This window comes from Melitaea cinxia, chromosome 12 (genome assembly GCF_905220565.1).
Source record: "Melitaea cinxia chromosome 12, ilMelCinx1.1, whole genome shotgun sequence".
Classification (NCBI taxonomy): Eukaryota; Metazoa; Arthropoda; class Insecta; order Lepidoptera; family Nymphalidae; genus Melitaea; species Melitaea cinxia.
In genome coordinates this window covers 9,965,890-9,986,963 of record NC_059405.1, presented here as the reverse complement: position 1 = coordinate 9,986,963, position 21,074 = coordinate 9,965,890, and the positions used below count along the sequence as shown (strand labels likewise).

The 21,074-nt window shown below is 35.3% G+C and overlaps 1 protein-coding gene and 1 pseudogene across 1 annotated transcript in view; one reads left to right on the top strand and one right to left on the bottom strand.

Moving 5' to 3' along the window:
- LOC123658222 overlaps positions 1–21,074 on the top strand; it is an 87,903-nt gene that overhangs the window by 46,961 nt on the left and 19,868 nt on the right. The window lies entirely within an intron of this gene.
- LOC123658762 lies at positions 19,594–19,712 on the bottom strand (annotated as a pseudogene).

The following is a 21,074-nucleotide window of genomic DNA, read 5'->3' as shown; positions in this document are numbered from 1 at the left end:
TTTGACTGTACGATTCGTCATATGTGGGTTGCGTTACGATTGAAAGGCATGCCTGAAGCCTATATTGACATTATCGTAAAAAGACGTATCGCAGTGTGCTTCCATGGTTTGGACTACTATTAGCGATACCTGTTCCTTCCCGATTACTGTCAGGGTTACACCACGGCTCGGTGCTCGTTGACGAGAGTAAATTGAATCTGAAACGGCAGCTAAGCCAAATATGGCGAAGACCGAAAACATGGCTTGTGTAAGTCCGGACTCTAGCGCGATTCAAATAGATCCTGAACCAGCCGTTAAGTCGGAGAAATACAGGTGCCTTCGATTCATCCTGCACGATTCTGGAAATATCGATCACGACGTTTAAACTCGGATGCGCTTTGCTTGTGCCAAATAGCAAGAGGTTACAGTTTTGATCTGCGATCCCCGAATACCGATCAAGCTCAAGGGTTGCGAATATTGGCCAGCGCTATCCCGACACACTCGAGAGCTTCTGTCACAGAGATAAGATGATACGATGGATATGTGGCGTAACGAGAGTTGACCGCAATCTTATCTTTATCCGAGACAGTCTCGGGAACCAGGACATCGTTGATACGCTCTTGAAAAGCGGCACCTGAGGTACATAGGAAAAAAATTGGCTTGATGTGTCTAACCTGAGGGAAGTCCAAGGAACCGATAGCTAGATGTCGTGAAATTATGAACTAGAAAATATATATAAAATTCAATATTTTTTTTTTCAAATTGTGTTGCTTCTATACTATCCGAAGGAACTTCGTTCCTACCTGGTGTCCCATGACACCACATTTTTTTTGCTTTTTTGCGATTTTTTCAATGTTGCGTCACGAAATTTTGTCCGCAAACCTCAGATTCGGATTCATCACCCCAAAATACGTATAGAATTAAAGAAACTCGAACTACCCCAGGACTTCCCCACTAGCGGCCCTTAAGAGTTCAAATTGACTCTATTACCACTAAATCAGAGTGGTTTATTAAAGCGTTATATTAATTTAGAAAAAAATAAAAAGAAAACGAACAGATGGGAAGAACTCGTGACCAAATAATTAAAGGTGACGCTTCTAAATTAGGTCATACCGTGTCTGTAAAGGTCAAAGGAGGAAGAAAGTTAAGCCAGAAAAAACATAACTTTTATTATTATATTATCAAAGGTCAATATAATTGTGTTATTGTTTAATAAAACACTTTTTTCGGATTTTATCGCGGTTTATTGTTAACTTTTGATTCCCGACGTTTCGGATACTTTACAGCAACCATGGTCACGGGAGGACTGAGGTGTCAGACGTCCCAACGTTACAAAGTTATTCGAAACTACCCGACATACATCAATATCTTATATAGTCCTATCTACGCAGAATGTGCTAATTGAGTCTTTAATCTGTGGTGAATTATGCTTGGTTTTTGATTTAATTATATTAATAATGGGGTCCCAAGCAGGTGGTAATTGCCAGCCATCTTCTCTATTGAAATTTGGATGTTTTTTAATTTCAATAGCCTCACGGATCATCCTTGGTTGGAATCGGTGTTCTTTTGCGAGGATCTGTGGTTTATCGAATCTAATATAATGGCTAGCTGTGTCTAGACTGTGTTCACAGATTGCAGACTTAGTATAGCGACGATGTTTTAAGTCAGCTATATGTTCCTTAACGCGAGTTTTGATCGATCGTTTTGTTTGTCCTATATAAGAGAGACCACAGTCACAATCAAGCTTGTATACTCCTGCATCTTGTAAGGGTATATGACACTTGACAGATGGTAAAAATTGACTTATCGTTTTTGGCGGCTTGAAAAAAGTTTTTATAGAAGCTCGCTTTAAGATGAAGCCAATCTTGTCAGTGACCCCTTTCATAAAAGGTAGCACAGCAGGTACTCGTTCGACGGTGGCTGGTTTCACACGTTCACTGCGATGAGGACGCGGTACCCGAAGCTTGTTGTCTCGCAGTACTTGCTTGACATGTTGAAGTTCGGTCTCCAGGTGTCGCTCATCGCAGATCCCTCGTGCTCTCTGAAACAAAGATTTACCCACGGTAGCTAACTGTGTAGGATGATGGTGTGATTCGCCGTTTAAGTACCTATCCGTATGGGTATGCTTTCTATACACTGTATGGCTTAAGGTATTGTTGGGATTACGGATGACTAATACATCTAAGAAAGCTAAAGATTTATTTGCCTCCAACTCCATTGTGAATTGAATTTTGGAATTTATGGAGTTAAGATGTTGTAAGAATATGGATACTTTATCAGATGGTAATATTGTGAAAGTATCATCTACATACCGTTTGTAGAACCTGGGTGTTATGGGCGAGGTACGCAGAGCAGTTTCCTCGAAGTCCTCCATAAATATGTCAGCAACAACGGGGGATACTGGTGAACCCATCGCTACGCCATCTACTTGCTTGTAGAACTGATTATTCCACAACATGTAGCCAGATGTAAGGCAATGCTTGAGAAGGTCAGCATATTCTATCGGCATGTCATTTTCCTTCAGCTTTCTTGACACAATACTAATGCAATCTTCAACCGGTAAGCATGTAAAGAGTGATTGCACATCAAAACTAACCATAGTTTCATTGTCACTGAGATGTAGATGTTTGATCTCATTAACAAAGTGGTACGAATCCCGTGTATGTGCTCTGGTTTGTCCACGCAGTGGCGAAAGTACATGGGCAACATGTTTAGCCAGTCTGTAGGTTGGTGAGTCGATCTGGCTGACAATTGGACGGAGTGGAGCATCAGCCTTGTGTATTTTTGGCAAACCATACAGCTTAGGTGGTTTTGGACAAGAAGGAATCAAAGATTTGACGTCTAGATTCAACGACTCGGAGTACTTTTTGATTAGATTAGTAGTAATTTTCAAAACCTTGTTAGTTGGATCGGCTTTGATATTTGTGTAAGTGCTTTCATCCGATAATAGTTGTTGAATTTTATCATTGTAATCTGACGTATCCATCACAACCGTTGCATTACCCTTATCCGCACGAAGAACCGTTAATTCACGTCTGTTTCGTAGATTTAATAAGGCTTTTAATTGTTCGCGGGGAAGATTTAGTTTCGGCACAGAACTTCGTCGTAATGCTGACGATATATCTTGTCTGATAGCCTCCGAATCTTCCTTCTTTATATTGTTTTTCGACAGACAGTCTTCAACGTTACAAATAATTTCTTCGAAGGGTATCTTGCGAGGTGTAACAGCGAAATTTAATCCCTTTTCCAAAACTTTTATTGTGTTTACATCTAATTGACATTTTGACAGATTGACAACCGCGCGTGAGCTGTCATTGTCTGTGGTGTTCGATTTGTTGTTTATGACATTTGATTTGCTGTTTAACTTATCGAATTTTAAAATTTGTCGTTTTTTGCATTTATCATATTTTGTCATTTCGCGCTTATTCAGAGTTTTTATGCAATTATCAAAATCAAATGTCGTTAAAACTATCTTTAACGCGGCGGTCACCCCTCCTATTTCTTTTTCTAAGGCGGCTAGATTGAAACGATTTTGATATATCACCGTCCGTAATAACTTTTTACTCGCCTGGTTTAAGATTTTTGCGCTCCCTAGGATGTCGTTTTTTGGTGAAATCTTGACACACGTAGGGATAAGATTTTGGTCTCTGCATCTCTTCAAGAAATTTAATGATGTTATAAATCTTGCGCGCTTTGTCATAAGATCTTCCAGGCGGCGAATTTTATTTGCGATTTCCAGTCCGTACTGGTTCACATATTGTTTTCTAATGTTTACGCGAATTTTACTCATTTAATAAAACACTTTTTTCGGATTTTATCGCGGTTTATTGTTAACTTTTGATTCCCGACGTTTCGGATACTTTACAGCAACCATGGTCACGGGAGGACTGAGGTGTCAGACGTCCCAACGTTACAAAGTTATTCGAAACTACCCGACATACATCAATATCTTATATAGTCCTATCTACGCAGAATGTGCTAATTGAGTCTTTAATCTGTGGTGAATTATGCTTGGTTTTTGATTTAATTATATTAATAATGGGGTCCCAAGCAGGTGGTAATTGCCAGCCATCTTCTCTATTGAAATTTGGATGTTTTTTAATTTCAATAGCCTCACGGATCATCCTTGGTTGGAATCGGTGTTCTTTTGCGAGGATCTGTGGTTTATCGAATCTAATATAATGGCTAGCTGTGTCTAGACTGTGTTCACAGATTGCAGACTTAGTATAGCGACGATGTTTTAAGTCAGCTATATGTTCCTTAACGCGAGTTTTGATCGATCGTTTTGTTTGTCCTATATAAGAGAGACCACAGTCACAATCAAGCTTGTATACTCCTGCATCTTGTAAGGGTATATGACACTTGACAGATGGTAAAAATTGACTTATCGTTTTTGGCGGCTTGAAAAAAGTTTTTATAGAAGCTCGCTTTAAGATGAAGCCAATCTTGTCAGTGACCCCTTTCATAAAAGGTAGCACAGCAGGTACTCGTTCGACGGTGGCTGGTTTCACACGTTCACTGCGATGAGGACGCGGTACCCGAAGCTTGTTGTCTCGCAGTACTTGCTTGACATGTTGAAGTTCGGTCTCCAGGTGTCGCTCAAATCAAAGTTAACAATCAAAAGTTAACAATAAACCGCGATAAAATCCGAAAAAAGTGTTTTATTAAATGAGTAAAATTCGCGTAAACATTAGAAAACAATATGTGTTATTGTTGCTATATATTGATAGATATTGTAATAAAATACTTATACTTTCCTTTTCTAGACTATGAAAATATTTTTCCTTTTATCTATCCTACCACGCTTATTTTAAAAATACTTTCATAACGTATTTTATTATACTTTGTCCTACAGTCAAAAATAAAATAAGTCAAGTTTAATCATTATTTATTTACAGAATATTATTATCAATGTCTATAACGATATCGACGAATAGATGTAATTTTGTAATAAATGCTGCTAAATTTTATTGCAGAAGAATATTTTAATAAATTTTTTCTATCTTTATTCTAATACAAACAATTGCCTCTTTTTTAAACCTATGGTTTTATGTTTTTCCACTTTGATACGGCTTATGATTTCTCATTATCAAAGTTCTCTGAATTGTAGCAATATTTTGAAAGCTGTGTAGAGCACTCATTATCTGGCTGCAAGGTCTTTTATGTCTGTTATTTCCATTTTCTCTCAATATTATTTACAATAATAATATATAATATTTGTGTTATATGTAACAGCCGTTGTTATAGCTAAATATTTTTTTGCTAACATATTAATAGATAAAATACAAATATTACACCCAGACTCAGGCGGAAATCGAACCCGCAATACGCGGAGCAGATAGCAGAGCCACTACAAACTACGCCAACGAGCTAGTCAAATATAGAATATTGACAAAATATAGAATACAGACAAATAGACAATATAAACAAACATTAATTTAACGTTTTTAACCTCAGATTTTTTAAACATTGTTTGTCAATGCAATATATCAATTTTTATCTTAATTGTTTTGTCGATAAACATTTAAAATATAGGAATATTTAACCAAATTAAAGAAATATAGCTGTTAATTAAACTTCTCCTACATGGGAAAAGAGCCCATGCTCAGCAGTGGGATGTTGCAGGCTGAAGCGTAAGCGTAAGCGTAACTGTAATTGCCCAATTGTTAAAAAACCCACTAAAATATATATATTTACTTTATGTAGAAACAATTTTTATACCTGCGTTCAGTAACTCTTTACTTTTTATTTGGTTTAAATACATTTATTCTCATTGATACATCATTGTCACTTACGCGAGAATACATTTTAAGTTACTTAATATTGAAAATGTACTAAGCAAGTTCCTTTTGTAATATTTTAAAAAGCCTAAGCACAAAGCACCATGAGCGCATACTTTTTCTTATACTAGATCGTTCAATAAGTCCCGAGACTAACCTGGAAATGGCGCATATATTAAAAACTTTTTTGATTTTTAAAAAGTACTGACTATTAATACAAGAATATGTGTCAAATTTTTAAAAATGGAACAATAAAATTATTGATTTTGAAACATTTAAGTGACGCTACGGTTGTAATTTCGATACAATCGAAAAAAACGAGTTTCGCGTGTTGATAAAATATTGTTTTTTAATAGGAAAAAATACCGTTGAAGCACAGCAATGGCTTATAAAATGTTATGCGGGATCAGCTCCCTCTAAAGCAACCATTTTTCGGTGGTATGCCGACTTCAAACGCGGTCGCATGGACACCAATGATTGGGAACGCTCAGGTCGTCCAAATGAAGCAGTGACTCAACAAAATATTAACCAAGTCCTCAAAATCGTATTGGAAGATCGGAAGGTAAAAGTGCGAGAGATAGCCGAGATAGTGAAGATTTCAGCTGGTAGTGTTTTCACTATTTTACATACAAATTTGGCCATGAAAAAGCTTTTTTCTAAGTGGGTGCCGCGTTTGCTTACAACTAATCAAAAGTAACAACGTAACAATGATTCAGAGCGATGTTTGGCGCTGATGAATCATAATAAAAAGGATTTTTTACGTCGGTATGTAACAATGGATGAAACCTGGATATACCATTTCACTCCGGAATCCAATCGGCAGCCAGCGGAGTGGAGAGCGGCTGGTGAAAGCCGCCCGAAGCGTCCAAAGACTCAGAAATCGGCCGGTAAGGTTATGGCGTCTATATTTTGGGATGCACATGGAATACTTTTCATCGACTACCTTGAAAAGGGGCAAAATATAAATAGTGACTATTACATGTGCTTATTGGAGCGATTGAAGTACGAAATTGCGGATAAACGGCCTCACATGAACAAAAAGAAAGTGGTGTTTCACCAGGACAACGCGCCTTGTCACAAGTCCGTGAGAACAATGGCCAAAATTAACGAATTGGGCTTCGAATTGCTTCCTCATCCCCCTTATTCGCCAGACTTAGCCCCCAGCAATTACTGGCTGTTTGCAGACCTCAAAAAAATGCTTCAGGGTAAGAAATTTGACTCAAATAGTGAAGTTATCGCAGCAACGGAGGCTTATTTTGAAGCCAAGGACAAATCGTTCTACACACATGTGATAGAAAAGTTAGAAAAGCGTTGAAGGGACTGTATCGCTCTTGGTGGAGACTATGTTGATGAATAAAAATTAATTTTATAAAAAAGACCTTTTTTTAGTACTTAGTCTCGGGACTTACTGAACCACGTGTTATTTATGTATAAACATTACACACTCACTCCACTGGTGTCACTCTATTTTACAGACTTGGAGTCCGTACCAGCCTTTAGAATTTTGAGCAAAGCCCTTGCCGTGCTTTAAGATGCATCTTTTTAGGTTGTGCTCCAAGATGGCTTTCGCCGAGGCACCCACCGCTCGACTAATGGACTTGCCGATCCCATCGTCACCGTCGTCAGAGTAGTAGTTGTAAGTGTGTCTCGTCACCGCTACTACCGCGTGAGGCACAGGCGTGGATTTTGAGCCTCGTGGCCTTTTTCTGGATGATGACGACCTCGCCGTAGGTTTGCCCTTGTACTTCATAGATGGCCATGACGCGCGAACCGTCGCCGGTCCCGTATCGCCGGGCTATTAGGATTTTTTCTTTTCCTGCGTTTAGACCAAGTATAAGACAACACCAAGATCTCTTGAAAAGGATTTTACGATCTTGAGTATGCTGTCATCCATCATTACTCTCGTGCACTTAGCAACTACCAAAACCGGGTCTCTCACAGGTGTTATAAATTTCTGTCATGTATCTTTCCAACCCGAAGCCTCCTGTGCCGCTATATGCTGGCATATATTTTCCTGACATATGCCCTTTGATAATCTGGGACATATCTATATTATATATAGCGGCCTCCACCTCATCGATAAATATCGAAACTTTTTATATTGTTAGTTGTACCTACTGTTTGAATGATATGAATATATTCATATAATAACACATCTTATTCCACTCAGTTGAAAGTAATCGCCGTTATATGAAAATATTTATAGCACAAGCGACTCCAGAATACGTTTCCTACTTTTAAGATATGTGTGTTTTCACGTAAACCAATCCACGAAATACCACGTATTCTTATTTTGCGCGTTCCGATAAAATATAAACAAGTACAGAAATGTAGAGAAATATATTTTCACCTCTGATTTACTCAGAATAAACAAGACCTCAGCCTACATGAAAAGCAAATTTTATGAATAATGGATGAATATGAAATAGCATTTTATAGATTTTAAATAAACATTCCATATTCTTTTCTTACTTGCTTCTCTTTGTGTCTCATGTGGAATACATCATTATTGTTAATAACATTAACGTTCGACAAAATAGTTAAGCAAAGATTAACCTATTTTGTTTAGACCCACCAATGGCTTATATTAATAGGAATCGTACGTTATATGTAAAGCTTACTACTACAACCAAGATAGCACCATAAATGGACACAGAAAAGCTGTTATGAAATTTATGATCTATGGCCTATGTCTATTGATTGGATTTTAAGAGCAAAGTTCACTCTCCCGACGCGCAACTGGTAAACATCAGTATCATATTTTACTAAGGGTCCTAATAACCTGTTTATACGGAAATGTTTCTATAGCTAAAATGACTCAGTGCTAAGTAAATAAGTAAACGAACTGTGAATTTGTTCAACTAGCAACGTCGAAAAGAAAGAAAATAAAAGCGACCTAACGAAACCAAATAAAACTAAACATACTAAAAGGAGCTGTAGGTTCTTTTTTTTTAAATCCGTCCTTCCATTTGAGATGGTTCCATCAGATAGGTATATCAAAAATAGTTTTAAATAAATAAATAGTACAATAACAGTACTATAGTTACCTCGAATAATGTCAGAACGCAACAATTCTGGATATAATCTACGCTTATGTCTTATGATTAGTAAAGGAAATTAGTTATTTTATTTAATCTTTTCGGCTAGTTTTAGGATTTTTATATACATATTTGTACATAAAAATATGCATATAAAAATAAAATAATCCTAAAAATAATATATTTAGTACCTACATTTGTTGTGTGGTTATGGCAGTAAAGAATATAGCCACTCCCTCTCTTCGCATGGGTGTCGCAAGAGGTGACTAAGGGATAAGACAGTTCCACTACAACCTTTGAAATTGTAAGGCCGACCGATGGTGGGATAACCATCCAACTTGCTGGCTTTCAAATACACAGCTCTGCGGTCACCAACCCGCCTGCCCAGCGTAGTGACTATGGGCAAAACCCATGAGTTTACGCTATAATACGACTGAGTTTGCGCTATATTGTGACTGCGGTAGCCTGAAGTGATGATTTAGTACATAATTTACTAACCTATTGGCGCAGTTTATATATATATATATACATATATAATACACGACAATTATTGAAAATTTGCACCGTTTTATAAACCCGAACTGTTATTTTCCTGAAATGAGTTGAGACATATTGGAATGGAAATAATAGCTAACAGCTCGATATTTTCAGAAATGCGGAAGCTTTCTATAAAACTATTTAGCTTTTCACGACCTGGCTTTTTCTGAAAACCGATAATTTTTTTAACTTATTAGAATGTTTGGGATGCTAAGTTATTTAACAAAAGTCTTTGTTCTTTGAAAATCTTAATCTTTCACCATCATTATGTGAAAAATTCTATGGTGTAAAGTTACAGCTCAAAAGCTTGTCAGCCGGTATTCGCAAAGGATACAATTTTTTATTTTAATGAATAAAGTTAAAATGATATCTAAACTTTTAATTTAGTTGAGCAAAACTTTAATGAAGGCTTATACATAAATTAGGTCAATTTACGAATACAAATAAAGAATCGACATAAATAAATTCTTGGTATTATTCGAAATATTTGACTTTGCAGGCGCTAAAACTAAAAGTTTTACGAGAAATATATTTAAGTACAAGTCATAACGGCTCGTACGCCCACGATGGTCCAATAGAGGTCAACCAAGGACTAAGAAATTAATACATTTGAGATATAGTATCAGCCAAATCCTGAAACGGCTTCATCTTCTGGCTCTATAAAAAAGGTCTATAAAAAGGAGTTGATGATATTAAGCTAATTGACTAAAAACCAATAATATATAATATGAAGGTGTTAAATGCGTTCTATTGGCTTACACATTATTTCTTACTTTGACTTAATCATTTAGAAAATGTTTTACATATCTTAACTATTATTTTTACGTAAAACATAAAATATTTCGCTTATAAACATTTTTCTACCCTATTTAAATTGCCTTAAGCCTAGATAAAATAACATACATAAAAACTACCCTAACTAAAACTATAATATAGATTACGTTAAAAGAAATATTTATTTCGTCTAAAAACATCATAATACGCCTATAGTAAATAAATGTGTTTGCAAGCAAAAGAAAAAAACCGACTTCAATTATATCGACAAGTAATACAACGTAGGTAGACGAAAAATAATTGTGTTTGCTCGCAAACGAAAAAAACCGACTTCAATTACATCGACGAGTAATACAACGTAGATCGACGAAAAAATAGTTATCAAAGATTACTCAAAAAGCAGTTATCACATCTCGATAAAATTTATATGTGACCACATGATAAACATCAGCTTTCGATTAAATCAAAAATTATCAAAATCGGTATACTCAGTAAAAAGTTATTGCGGATTTTCGAGAGTTTCCCTCGATTTCTCTGGGATCCCATCATCAGATCCTGGTTTCCTTATCATGGTACCAAACTAGGGATATCTTCTTTCTAACAAAAAGGAATTATCAAAATCGGTACATCCAGTAGAAAGTTATGCGGTATAATACAACGTAGTTTGACGAAAAAAGCGTCAAGTAAAAACGCATTATTAGATATAACTCGAAAAGTAGTTGTTAGATCTTAAATAAATTTAAATGGGACCAATTGACACACACCACCTTTCGATTAAAACAAAATTTGTCGAAATCGGCCCACCCGGTCAAAAGTTCTAATGTAACATACATTAAAAAAAATACAGTCGAATTGAGAACCTCCTCCTTTTTTGGAAGTCGGTTAAATAGTCAAGTAAATACGCATTATCAAAGATTACTCCAAAAGTTGTAATCAGATCTCGATGAAATTTAAATGTGGCCACATCATAAACATCAGCTTTCCATTAATTAAATACGATATTAATAATCAGGTCCTGGTTTCCTTATCATGGTACTACACCAGGGGTATCCCGTTTCTAACTAAAAAAGAATTATCAAAATCAGTTTATAAACGACGAAGTTATCTCCGAACATATATTAAAAATATATATTTATACTAGCTGACCCCGCAAACGTTGTTTTGCCATAACACAAAATTTCAAAAAAAAATCTTAATTTTATCGCAGCACCAACTGTCGGGACAAGCTGAAATTAAAATAGAATAATATTTAATATTTGATGCTGCGATGGTAGCGCAGTCAACCGGATCCAATGTAAAACATTCCAAAAGTAACAACTACTTATAAATGAAAAATTAGTTAATAAATATTTCCAGTGGACCAAATTGTGAATCTAAACCATCCTCGAATTCGCTTGAATCTCCAGCCGTCTAGGAGGAGTTCAGTGACATACACGCGCACACAAGATATATATATATATATATATACGGTCGAATTGAGTAACCTCCTCTTTTTTTTGAAGTCGGTTAAAAAGTAATCAAAAATGGATTTAACAAAAAACAGCAATTTCACTGCCGAATGTATCATTTTGTAATTATTTATACATATAATAACACTACACGTAAAGAAAAATCGCGCTGGTGCCTTCCCGTTATACAAATATTTGTTTCCGGTTTGAACATCTGTCGTTGTTGGTCCCCATCGTGCCTCGGGGCCACGTTAAGCTGTCAGTTCCAGGTGTTATGATATAAACGTGATAGCGATCGTTACTCATACTAGAAATGTATCCACCATCCCACATTGGAGCAGCGTGGTGGATTGATTTCGGATCCATCTCCTACAAGGAGAAAGAGACCAGCAATGGGATGTTATCAGCTGAATCATGATAACAGTACAGACTAACTTAAATAATCTATATGAAATTAAATTTTAATGCCAAAGATGCATTTTGCTCCGGTCGCCCAGTACGGGCAATCGTGACGACATTTTTGAAAAAAATGGAACTAAAAATTGACATTTAAGTAGTAACGATATATCTGAAAATCTAAAAATTGACCATAAAACCCTGGCTGGACCCTGGAAAAAGGCTAGCTATACAAAAAAGCTCGATACATGGGTGCCACATAAAGTCACCGAAAGAAATTTAATGTACTGTGTACTCATTCACCATTCTCACTCAAGACGTAATGATATCATACCATTTTTGAATAGATTGATCACTGGTGACGAAAAGTGGATCACTAACGATGAGAATTTATGGAAAAAATCGTAGTCAAAGGTTATTCAAGCTGCACAGACTATCGCAAAACCCGGTTTGATACGCAATAAGATAATGTTGAGTGTATCATCATTACAGCCTATACTGCTGGAGATAGGCTTCCACAAGTTTACGCCAAAAATAACGTGAACTCATGTGTTTTGCCTATAGTCACCGCGCTGGGCAGGCGGGTTGGTGACCGCAGTACTGGCTTTATGGCACCGAAGACGCTGTTGCCTGTCTTCGGCCTGTGTATTTCAAAGCCAGCAGTTAGATGGTTATCCCGCCACCGGTCGGCTTTTTAAGTTCCAAGGTGGTAGTTGACCTGTGTTATCCCTTAGTCGCCTCTTACAACACCCACGGGAAGAGAGGGGGTGGCTATATTATTTAGTACCGTAGCCACACAGTACAGTAAGTAGTAGTTGAGTGTGTGGTGGAACTGAAAAGGCAACATTATATTGTTTTAAATTTTCATGGTTCTTAACATTATTTGAATTCGTTTTTTCGGGATTTATACCATGTACCTTTTTATCTTTGAGGCTCCGATATTTCGGCGCAGTTGCATGCGCCATGGTCACGGAAGAACTAGTTCTTCTAATTCAAATAAGGCAACATTAATTATGAGCTTTTATCGCAGGCAAAACCATCGATTCGGATTTCTACTGTGAACAGCTAATGAGACTTAACCAAGAAAGCGAGATTAAATGGCCAGAATTGCTCAACAGAAAGAGTGTAATCTTTTATCTTGACAACACCCGGCCACATACGTCTTTAGCCACTCTACAAAAATTGAGAAAGTTTGACTAGGATGTCTTAATTTAATGCATCCACCATATAGGTACGTCCGATTTTGCATCCTCGGATTTCCATCTCTTTCGGTCCCTTTAAATTTTTTTAGGTAGTGTAAAGTTTACATCAAAAGAGGACTGTCAAAACTACTTCTTCAATTCTGTCACTACCTACAAGATGGCGGCAAGTTATCGAACAAAATGGTACGTAAGATTTTACCAAATTTATTTACATTATTTACCATTTATAAATAATGTAAATAAATTTATTTTATTTTACTTTATTTTACTTTATTTTGGAAACAAACGGTATTACATAAATATACAGGAAAACACAACACAATAGTATCACTTAACCAAAAATAGTTTCCGATATTAAAAAAGAACATATGACAAAGTTCAGAAGAGATGCTTCACAACAATAGTTCAATATCAAAAAACTTAATAATAATACTAAAAACATTACTATAAATTGATTAACAATCATTGAGAGAAAAAAAAGTAATCAATAAAGAAATTCAAAAATCATTACGGGCATTATGGAACAAATAAATTAAAAAAAAAAAAAAAAACAGTTTAAAAAATCACAAATCAAATAATTAAGTATCAAGCTACAATTAAAATCATAATTAAATTAAAATCAAAAAATAAAAAAATAAAAAAAATAAAAAAAATAAGTAAGTAAGTAGTAAAATCTTACCTAAAATTTCTATATAAAATACGAAAAAAACCTTTTCCCCGACCTAATATTATACAACTCAACGAAATTATGTAAAAAATACACATTTTTCCATTTATGGCGTATTTGGTAACAAAATATTCTTCTTTTCAGTGAAATATGCTCCATCGAACAAATTGAAAAAGCAACAGTTATATAATTATAAATTATAATTATACATTACATAAACATTAAACGTATAAATAAATGCCTCACACTAAACGGCCCCCACTAGGATTTACTTCTGTGTCGGGGATCCGGAAACACACAATACACGAGCACAAACGCCCAGCCCAAGTCAAAAATCTTTACGGCCTACACAATTTTATTCCATATGCGAGATTGGTCCCGCAACGGCTAGTGCAATAACCATAATCCGCTGCGCATAGTGCTGTGACCGTCACGCCAACGCGTTGTCGTCAATAGATGATGTACTTTTTTAACATTATAGTTAAAAGAGTGATTGTTGTCCCGACTCGTACAGTTTTTCAAAATAAAAACTCATTTTGGTACTATATTTCATTATTATTAATTACAAGTATATATTTAAAAACTATCATTAAGAAAGAACACTAAAAACATTAATAAAATAAATAATAAAAACATTTAATGTAAATTGAGTGAAAATAATCATTCTAGCTCGTAGGTGGTTTTGAATAAGAGCAGCCTATAAACTGGAATAAATATCTATCTTGTACAATTTACGTTAACGAACGTTAGAATAGCGAAAAATCTATTGTTTACGTGAGATAGTCAGTAACGACACCCACGCTAAGAAATTGGATCCAACCATAACTTGATTTGCCAAATAGCAGGATAATAAAGCCTTTTTGCGTCATATTTGCATGATAATAATAATAATCATATGCATGTGAAATTAAGTCGGAGCGAATAACTTTTATTGTTATGTGCAAACTTGATGCGTAGATCTCGTTTATGTTTTAAATTGATTTATCATTAAAAATATAAAAACAGACAGCGTTAAGTTAAACGTGTTAAATTGTAAAATTGATTTTTTTTACTGTTTAAATAAATTTCGTAAAAGTGTGTGTACTTATGTACGCATGTAAAAAGTTATACTTCATTGGCTAGCTAACTTCAAGGTGTCGGTTTTTTTTTGTGACGGTGTACGCGCGCATCGTAAAAATATATATAATAATATAACGCGCCAAAAGAAGTATAACTTCAAAAATAACGCGTACAAACACTGAAAGTATCAAATGAACTATTAAAATATACGCATTCGTGTTTATCAAGAAAACATAACAAGCATGGTTCCGATTTATTTACCATAATTATCAACAACAGAATAAAACATAATAAAGTTTTCGAAACGGGAAACGCACTTCAGTAACAAAATATCAATCAAAGTTGAAAACAAGGGCGGGCGTGGGAGCAGGGTGCGCGAGTGACGTGAAAAGGCGGGGGAGGGGTGACCCGAGGCGCCAGACTGACTGGCGCGCGGGTGCACACCGCGCGGTGCATCTCGCGCAGGTGCCGCCCGTCCTCGCACCTCGACAAAAGCCTCAATCTGCTCAACCCTCGTTTTAAATAACTCTCCTCTAAACCACGCAAACTATAACATTCACATTGAATACATTTTAAAATTATGTTATCACATACATACAGTTACGAAAAATGTAGTAATAATTTATCTTAAACTTTAATCATTAAAGATAAAAAAACAAAGAACGGTATAGTAATAAAAGGTGAATCTAATGTTCTTATTTTCGTATAGCTATCATAGATACTTCGTGATAAAATGAACAAACAACATTATAAAGAAAACGAAAGGCTACGTTTTATGATATTTTTGTCTTATTTTGTTGACGTCGGTAAATCGAAATGGCTATAAATTTGCCACATGCATCGAAAACTTTTGTAGATACATAAACAACAGCATTCTCATATCTTTTTATTTTGTATCATTTAACATAACTTACACAACAACTTTCTTAAATATAACGCATGTCGCGTTTCGTAACTAGGTTAACAAAAATAGTATAAAAATAGCAGCGAAAGGGGGAATAACCTCATACTAAAACAATTTTAGCCATTCTAAGCCTTCTCACGCACGAATCCATAAAAGTTTATTTTAGTAGCAATGCTTCAAACACAGGTATCTAGAAAACGTCAATTAAACATGAGGCACTGTTAAAGGTAACGAATTAAGTAAACGAATCAAAATTTACATATTAACCTGAAATCAGCACGATCTATACTATTTCCCATAATTATTTCACCACTTAGTTGAAAAAGCATTAATGGTAGGCAAATTGGACTAACTACTACCATAAGTTTGTACCATCTTGATAGTGGCGTTGAAATTGTAAACAAATAATAATTAATACTTCTGAAATTTTCTACCACTGTAAAAAACTTGTTAAAAGCAAATGCTTCAAATACTGACTCAGATGTTAAAAATAATACAACCATGAAAACTTTATAAGACTATTATATTCAGTATACTTATGTAAAACGCTTCCGTATTGGTTGAAAGAGGGCGAGAACTATTTGGTAAACAAAACATGTTTATAAATGTCATTCTAAAACTTATAAAATACTAGCTGACCTGGCAAACTTCGTATCGCCTTATTTTTTTTCTTAAATATAATAATTACATATATCAAAACAAAATATACCCTATCTTTCAAGTTGGATCAAACTGCACACGGTGTGCAAATTTGATTAAAATCGGTTAAGTAGTTTAAGAGTTCATCACGGACAAATATTGAGACACGAGATTTATATATATTAAGATATAATTACATAATACTACTCCTCATATTCTTTAATTTATTTTAATAAAAAGAATTGAGAAGAGCTAAAACTTATTATTCGGTACAAAAGTATAATAATAATAAAAATGTACTGTATTACAAGATTTTACTAATTTTATAAATAAACGTTTTTTTTAATAGGTACTTAACTGTGGCATTTCTTGGCGATTTTTCTCTTCTTTTCGAGCTTTCCTTTTAACCATAATTAATTAAAACTACTATTATTTTAATTTATTAAATAATGATTCAAAAGCCTCAAAGCCTACTTGAATAAAATAATTTTAATTTTGATTTTTTTTATACCACTAGGTCGACAAATAAGCGTACGGCTCACCTGATGGTAAAAGATTACCGTAGCTTATAGACGCCTGCAACACCAGAAGCATCGCAAGCGCGTTGCCGACCCAATCGCCAATCTCCCCCCCCCCCCCAGGAGTTCTGGTCACCTTACTCACCAACAGGAACACAATACTGCTTGAAAACAGTATTATTTAGCTATGATCTTCTGTAAGGTCGAGATACTACCCCAGTCGGGCTGCTCCATATTTTGAGCAGGAAATTCCTGCTGTGCCCTACCTCAGTTGTTGATTATGAATATGTTGAAACATCATTTCTTCTAACACAACTAATTTCGAAAATTATATGTTATTGGGTATCATTATTCTGAAGACGAAAGTTTTCAACCAGTGTGTGTTGCCAGTGATGACATACGGATCCGAAACGTGGTCGCTAAATATGGGCCTTATAAGAAGGCTCAAAGTCGCTCAGCAGGCGATGGAGAGGGCAATGCTCGGTATTTTCCTACGTGATAGAGTCAGAAATGAGGATATCCGTAGGAAAACCAGGGTAACCGACATTGCTCGAAGGATCGCACAGTTGAAATGGCAATGGGCAGGCCACATAGCTCAAAGAACAGATGGCCTATGGAGCGGAAAGGTTTTCGAATGGCGACCGCGTACCGGACGCCGCAGCATTGGCATGCCCGCCGCGAGGTGGACCGACAGTCCAGTCAGGGTCGCGGGAAGCCGCCGATGGGTGTTGCGCAGGACCGATCGTCGTGGAAAGCATTAGGGGAGGCTTATGCTCAGCAGTGGGCGTCCGTGAGCTGATATGATGATGATGATCATTATTAATAAACAGTCGCGTATACAAATACAACAAACCGACTGTGACTATTATTCTGAGCAGTGATATTATTCTTGAGTTTTAAATTTCATTATAAACACCAACAAATACACGAAACGATCTTTAAAAGACGACAAAACAATTATTCCGTGAGTTTCTTCAGAAGCTAACAAGAGTCTCAGAATATTGGCAAGCAGCCAGCTGTTAGTATAGCATAGAGTATATATTGTTTCAAAACTCTCCACTTCCGCATTGCCTGCGACCAGCCCTACGCAAATGTGTTGGATAAAAGTGAAATGAAACGGCTTGATATCTAGCTGCTGTCGATAGTTGAGCTATTTATGATATGGACTCACAAAAAAATTGAAAATTATAAAACGAATAACAAAAATTATAGTTTGCAAAAACTAATAAACCACGCTTTTATAGCTAATCGAACTGAAAAGTAGAACATAATTTTTAATTACAAAGAGTTTATATTACAGTAGTAAAAGATTAAACAGTCAATCATAATTAATTACTTTAAAATAAAATTATAATAAAATAATTAAGAGAATAATTCAATTCAGAGTAAAAAACGTGGGGTGCATTTTACAATATTTTCATAACTTTTTACTAAGTTTTTATAACTCTCCGCACATAGACAGTTGCAAGTAGAATAATTGTTACATTTAATATATCAAACACCCGACGCTTTTCATTGGTATGTGTTGGCGGATATATATTCACTACTATGAGTAACAATCGCTATCAGGTAGGTATTTATGATAGCTACCAGGATCGATGACTTAACGTGCTATCCGAGGCACGGGTTAGAGCCCCACAATGACAGACATCCAAACCGAAAGAAATATTTGAACAAATACAAATATCAATCCCGAACGCCCGCAACCGCAAACCGGTGGTGTTTAAATGCCTATACAGCTCACGCACCATTACAGTGGTTTTTTAGAGTAGAGAGTGAGTAGTTTATTTACTGTTATAATTGATTAAACCAAGGATATATAGTGAAATAAACAAATACTTACTGATATCATATCTAAACCTTCAAATTATCTTTAAAAAAAAAAAAAACTTTAAAAGAATTATAATTCTTATTTCAGAAATGCTAACAATGTTGTAAATTTTATTCCACACTATTTTTCTTTATAAAACGCAGTACACGAAACGTTATTACGCTCCGGCAATCCCCGAGGATATAATTATATATCCTATGTTACGATATTTTAAGGAAGATCTTGTTACTTAAATTTAATAAAACACTTAAGAGCAACTGAGGCACAAAATTTTCAATAAAAATTCAATCAAAATCTCTTATTTAATTTAACGCTATCAAAGAAGCCAGTAATATATTCAATTGTTTCAGTTTTAAGAACAAAATAGCTGCCAATTGTCAGTAGTACTGAGTAGCAACTGAGGTAGGGCAGGAAATGTCCTCATTAAAATCTAGAGCAGCTCGACTGGGAAAGTAGGTACCTGGCTGGACCTTACAAAAGATCACAGCAAAATAATACTGTTTTGCGTAGTCGGCAACGCGCTTGTGATGCTTCTGGTGTTTTAGGCGTCATAAGCTACACTAACCGCTTACCATCAGGTGAGCCGTACGCTTGTTTGCCGACCTAATTGTATTTAAGAAAAATTGCGTGCGTACAAGGTACACATGCCAGAAATGAAACTACTTTGGCAAATTATTTGACAAAAACTAATAAAAACTAAACTAAGCTAAAAAAAGATATTGAAAAAAAAAATTGCGTGCGTACAAAGTACACATGTCAGAAGTGAAACTTCTTTGGCAAACAAATAAAAAAAAACAACTAAAAAACGAATTGAAAAAACAAAAAGCCGTCACGCGGTGTTCCCAGGCAGTCACCCATCCAAGTACTGACCGCGCCCGACGATGCTTAACTTCGGTGATCGGACGGAAACCGGCGTATTCAACGTGGTATGGACGTTTAAAAATTCGTGACTGAAAAGCCATGATGCGCTTGATCCGTAAAAATTTTACCCCCCATGCGCCTAAAGAAGTTTCACTTCAAAAGCACTGAATTATTTTATAAAGAAAATTAAATCTTTAAAGAAACGAATCTACCACTGAGTGCACTAATCTTTTCACAAACGTTTTTGCCACAGATGAGACTGAAGGTATTATATGCACACGTAGAATACGAAAACTACTTCCGATGCGAGATTTTGGTGGCTCAATAGGCAGAAATATAATACTAAGATGGGGTCTCAAAAGCGTATTGCCTATTGTTTGGCATCTTCAACTCTTGGCATCGAATTTAAAATACAATATTCACTGCTCTGTCAGCTTAAGTACTTTCTTGTATAATGTACAAATATATACCGAAAGGAAACATTTAAAATATACTCCTCCCAAAAGCCATTAATCCGTAGACAAATAACACACAATTTCGTTTTAATTGCTCGCAATCCGGAGGAATTATATTTCAAATGTCCGTAAATACTATTCATGATAAACTACTATTGGATACGGTTTCGTGACAAATTACATCGATTGCTGTTCAGTTCGAAACGGAGAGACCGATAAATGACACGTACTTTCCAAAAATAAGATACTTTAGTATACTGTGGATCAGTGTAATAAATTTAAGCTAGCTTTATATTATTAAAGCAATAGCAACCCACCCACTTAAAAAGTTTTTAATTAATACTATTTTAAGCATATATGTGAAGTTGTCACGTGGAGTATTAAAATAACTCTTATTAATCTATTTTTACCGTTACCCTTCTTCGAGCATGTTGATGTCGTTATAAATATCTCGTTTGTTTTCAGAGCTACATAATTTAGTACGGCGCTAGACGATCGATATGCCCCAGATATTTACATGTGTTTTATTGTTTCTACAGTTTTAATTTCATATCGATTTTATAATGAATCTTTATTAATATATATGATAAATACATATTAATACTATATAAAATGATAAACAGTCGGGATATTTGGCGGGAACTTAGAAAAATCTTTGTGCACAAATGTACTGCTATGGTCTGAAACTAAACCCTTCTTAAACCGTTCTTTCAAAAGGGGGTTCAGTATGTGTAATAGATCATATTCCGCGTACAAAGTTATTCGTAGCAAATTTTTAAATTTGATTTTGTTTAAATAGTTAACACTAAAATACTTTACGATTATTCAATATATCAATTTCAATATATCAATTTTAAAAATTTGTATTATCAATACAATGCAAGATGTCTTTTTCAGTCTACAAAACGTGAATTATACCAAACTGAATACCTATTAGAATTTAAATATAAATACCATATCTAAATCCATAAAGCAATGCCTACAAA